This window comes from Oncorhynchus gorbuscha, linkage group LG17 (assembly GCF_021184085.1).
Source record: "Oncorhynchus gorbuscha isolate QuinsamMale2020 ecotype Even-year linkage group LG17, OgorEven_v1.0, whole genome shotgun sequence".
In the NCBI taxonomy this organism is placed as follows: Eukaryota; Metazoa; Chordata; class Actinopteri; order Salmoniformes; family Salmonidae; genus Oncorhynchus; species Oncorhynchus gorbuscha.
In genome coordinates this window covers 5,783,260-5,788,830 of record NC_060189.1, presented here as the reverse complement: position 1 = coordinate 5,788,830, position 5,571 = coordinate 5,783,260, and positions in this window count along the sequence as shown.

Sequence of the window (5,571 nt, the reverse complement as noted above, 5' to 3'; positions counted from 1 at the left end):
CACCATGTGAGCGTTCCCTCAGGTATCAGCCCCCACTCTTTCCTGAGCAGGAAGAGGAGGTCGGCATACCTTCTGCCCAGATGTTTGTCCGTTGCTGTCGTCGTACCTGGAGGAGAGCCCAGTCGGCCCTCCTCAAGACCACCTCCAGGTATCGATGACAAGCGGATCGCAATTGGACCCCGGCTCCCCGTTATCGTCTCGGGCAGAAGGTATAGCTATCCACCCGGGATCTGCCCCTCCGGGTGGAATCCTGCAAACTCTTGCCCCGGTTTATCGGCCTGTTCCCCATCTCCAAGATTATTAGCCCCTCTGCTGTTCGTCTTCTGTTTCCCCGTACCCTTCATATACATCCCACCTTTCATGTGTCCAGAGTTAAACCCATGTCTCACAGCCCTTTGTCTCCCGACTTCTCTCTCACAAAGCAAGCTAGCTATTTTAGATGCTGGTCTGACGGGGCCACTTACTAGCTAGCTTTTTTAGCTAACCTAGGAAGCTATGTAGATAGCTATATAGAAAACAAAAAGGGCTAATGTTGACCCACTGAATGAAATATCCTAGCTAAGCTAGCTACTTTGAAGATAGCCCAAGATGTACACTTAACCTATTGTCACTCCTTAAAGGAAAATTCCACCCCAAAACTATATTTAGGTGTTTGTTTAATTAGTCCATTGTTGATATAGTCCCAAAATGTTTTACTTGTGATTGACTCCAGGACAGCGGAGTCAATCACCACCTTCCGGAGACACCTGAAACCCCACCTCTTTAAGGAATACCTAGGATAGGATAAGTAATCCCTCTCACCCCCCCCCCTTAAGTTTTAGATGCACTATTGTAAAGTGACTGTTCCACTGGATGTCATAGGGTGAATGCACCAATTTGTAAGTCGCTCTGGATAAGAGCGTCTGCTAAATGACTTAAATGTAATGTAAATGTAACTTGTCAGCAATCACATTTTCAAGATATACAGTACTAGTGCTAAATGTGGGACGCTTCCTCAAGGTGTCAACAGTCTTCAGACATAGTTTCAGGCATTTTTTTTTTAAATGAGCCAGGACGATAACATCACAGCAAGTGGTGACATAGAGTCCCATTTCAGATTGATGTTGATGGCTTGTTTATGTACTAGTATCAAATCAAAATGTATTTATAAAGCCCTTCTTACATCAGATGATATCTCAAAGTGCTGTACAGAAACCCAGCCTAAAACCCCAAACAGCAAGCAATGCAGGTGTAGAAGCACGGTGGCTAGGAAAAACTCCAAAACCTAGGAAGAAACCTAGAGAGGAACCAGGTTATGTGGGGAGGCCAGTCCTCTTCTGGATGTGACAGTTGGAGATTATAACAGAACATGGCCAAGATGTTCAAATGTTCAGAAATGACCAGCATGGTCAAATAATAATAATCACAGTAGTTGTCGTGGGTGCAGCAAGTCAGCACCTCAGGAGTAAATGTCAGTTGGCTTTTCATGGCCGATCATTAAGAGTATCTCCACCACTCCTGCTGTCTCTAGAGATTTGATAACAGCAGGTCTGGGACAGGTAGCACGTCCGGTGAACAGGTCAGGGTTCCATAGCCGCAGGCAGAACAGTTGAAACTGGAGCAGCAGCATGGCCAGGTGGATTGGGGACAGCAAGGAGTCATCATGCCAGGTAGTCCCGAGGCATGGTCTAGGGCTCAGGTCCTCCGAGAGAGAGAGAGAGAGAAAGAAAGAGAGAATTATAGAGAGCATACTTAAATTCACACAGGACACCGGATAAGACAGGAGAAGTACTCCAGATATAACAAACTGACTCTAGCCCCCCGACACATAAACTACAGCAGCAAAAATAATGGAGGTTCAGACAGGAGGGGTCAGGAGACACTGTGGCCCCATCCGATGATACCCCCGGACAGGGGCAAACAAGAAGGATATAACCCCACCCACTTTGCCAAAGCACAACCCCCACACCACTAGAGGGATATCTTCAACCACCAACTTACCATCCTGAGACAAGGTTGAGTATTGTCCACAAAGATCTCTGCCACGGCACAACCCAAGGGGGGGCGCCAACCCAGACAGGAAGATCACGTCAGTGACTCAAACCACTCAAGTGACGCACCCCTCCTAGGGACAGCATGGAAGAGCCCCAGTAAGCCAGGGACACAGCCCCTGTAATGGGGTTAGAGGCAGAGAATCCCAGTGGAAAGAGGGGAACCGGCCAGGCAGAGACAGCAAGGGCGGTTCGTTGCTCCAGAGCCTTTCCGTTCACCTTCCCACTCCTGGGCCAGACTACACTCAATCAATGACCCACTGAAGAGATGAGTCTTGAGTAAAAGACTTAAAGGTTGAGACCGAGTTTGCCTCTCTGACATGGGTAGGCAGACCTTTCCATAAACATGGAGCTCAAATGAGAAAGCCCTGCCTCCAGCTGTTTGCTTAGAAATTCTAGGGGCAATTAGGAGGCCTGCGTCTTGTGACCGTAGCGTACGTGTAGGTATGTACGGCAGGACCAAATCAGAGAGATAGGTAGGAGCAAGCCCATGCAATGGTTTGTAGGTTAGCAGTAAAACCTTGAAATCAGCCCTTGCCTTGACAGGAAGCCAGTGTAGGGAGGCTAGCACTGGAGTAATATGAACACATTTTTTGGTTCTAGTCAGGATTCCAGCAGCCATATTTAGCACTAACTAAAGTGTATTTAGAGAGTAGAGAGAGTAGAGCATTGCAGTAGACTAACCTAGAAGTAACAAAAGCATGGATTCATTTTTCTGCACAATTTTTGCAATGTTACGTAGATGGAAAAAAGCTGTCCTTGAAACAGTCTTGATATGTTCGTCAAAAGAGAGATCAGGGACCAAATTAACGCCATTCAGTTTCATTTGAGATGTCTGCACAACCATCAAGATCAATTGTCAGATTCAACAGAATATCTCTTTGTTTCTTGGGACCTAGAACTAGCATCTCTGTTTTGTCCGAGTTTAAAAGTACAAAGTTTGCAGCCATCCACTTCCTTATGTCTGAAACACAGGCTTCTAGCGAGGGCAATTTTGGGGCTTCACCATGTTTTATTGAAATGTACAGCTGTGTGTCATCCACATAGCAGTGAAAGTTAACATTATGTTTTTGAATGACATCCCCAAGAGGTCAAATATATAGTGAAAACAATAGTGGTTCTAAAACGGAACCTTGAGGAACACCGAAATGTACAGTTGATTTGTCAGAGGACAAACCATTCACAGAGACAAACTGATATCTTTCCGACAGATAAGATCTAAACCATAATTGATCTGTGTAGACCAATTTGGGTTTCCAATCTCTCCAAAAGAATGTGGGGATCGATGGTATCAAAAGCAGCACTAAGGTCTAGGAGCACTGAGGGCAGATGTAGAGCCTCGGTCTGATGCCATTAAAATGTTATTTACCCCCTTCACAAGTGCAGTCTCAGTGCTATGATGGGGTCTAAAACCAGACTGAAGCATTTCGTATACATTGTTTGCCTTCAGGAAGGCAGTGAGTTACTGCGCAACAGCTTTTTCAAAAAAATTGAGAGGAATGGAAGATTCGATATAAATCGATACTTTTTCATATTTTCGGAGTCAAGGTTTGTCTTTTTCAAGAGAGGCTTTACTACTGCCACTTTTAGTGAGTTTGGTACACATCCGGTGGATAGAGAGCCGTTTATTATGTTCAACATAGGAGGGCCTAGCAAAGAAAGCAGCTCTTTCAGTAGTTTAGTTGGAATAGGGTCCAGTATGCAGCTCGAAGTTTTAGAGGCCATGATTATTTTCATCATTATGTCAGGAGATATAGTACTAAAACACTTGAGTGTCTCGCTTGATCCTAGGTCCTGGCATAGTTGTGCAGTCTCAGGACAACTGAGCTTTGGAGGAATACGCAGATTTAAAGAGGAGTCCATAATTTGCTTTCCAATGATCATGATCTTTTCCTCAAATAAGTTATTTAATTTCTTACTGCTGAAGTGAAACACCATCCTCACTACTTTTTAGATAGCTTTGCGACAGTATCAGACATTTTTGTTGTTGATTGTTCTTATTTTCCTCAATTAAGTTGGAAAAATAGGATGATCGAGCAGCAGTAAGGGCTCTTCGATACTGCACGGTACTGTCTTTCCAAGCTAGTCGGAAGACTTCCAGTTTGGTGTGGCGCCATTTCTGTCCAAGCTAGTCGGAAGACTTCCAGTTTGGTGTGGCGCCATTTCCGTTCCAATTTTCTGGTAGCTTGCTTCAGAGCTCTTGTATATTCTGTATACCAGGGAGCTAGTTTCTTATGACAAATGTTTTTAGTTTATAGAGGTGCAACTGCATCTAGGGTATTGCGCAAGGTTACATTGAGTTCCTCATTTAGGTGGTTAACTAATTTTTGTCTTCTGACGTCCTTGGGTAGGCAGAGGGAGTCTGGAAGGGCATCAAGTGTATAGACAGTTAACCACTGTCCTACTGATGGTCCATACAGTAAGATCTTTTTTTTCTTTTTTTCTTTCTTTTTTTACAATTCAATGAACAATAAAATGTTTAGCGTGAGCATGACACTTTCAAACTCATAGGACAGCCACAAGCCTGTGAAGCGATGGAGCAAGAGATCAGGTTCCATTGATGACACGTCTCCACAGTATAAGATGTCCTACTTCTAGCTGGAGTACTGCCTCACGTCTCCACAGAATAAGATTACCTACTTTTAGCTGGAGTACTGCCACACGTCTCCACAGTATAAGATGACCTACCTCTAGATGGAGTACTGCCTCACGTCTCCACAGTATAAGATGACCTACCTCTAGATGGAGTACTGCCTCACGTCTCCACAGTATAAGATGACCTACCTCTAGATGTTGTACTGCCACACGTCTCCACAGAATAAGATGACCTACTTCTAGATGTTGTACTGCCTCAAGTCTCCACAGAATAAGATTACCTACTTCTAGATGTTGTACTGCCACACGTCTCCACAGAATAGATGACCTACTCTAGATGTTGTACTGCCACACGTCTCCACAGAATAAGATTACCTACCTCTCGATGTTGTACTGCCACACGTCTCCACAGAATAAGATTACCTACCTCTCGATGTTGTACTGCCACACGTCTCCACAGAATAAAATGACCTACTTCTAGATGGAGTATTGCCACGTCTTCACAGAAAGAGATGACCTACCTCTAGATTGAGTACTGCCACGTCTCCACAGAAAGAGATGACCTACTTCTAGATGGAGTACTGCTTCACGTCTCCACAGTATAAAATGACCTACTTCTAGATGGAGTATTTCCACGTCTTCACAGAAAGAGATGACCTACCTCTAGATTGAGTACTGCCACGTCTCCACAGAAAGAGATGACCTACTTCTAGATGGAGTACTGCTTCACGTCTCCACAGTATAAAATGACCTACTTCTAGATGGAGTATTGCCACGTCTTCACAGAAAGAGATGACCTACCTCTAGATTGAGTAATGCCACGTCTCCACAGAAAGAAATTACCTACCTCTAGATGGAGTACTGCTGTGGGTGCTTCTCTTGGTCTCATTCTGGACAGCTCGCCTTACGCCCCTCTCAGTCTCCTCTCACCGCAATCCTCTCGTTC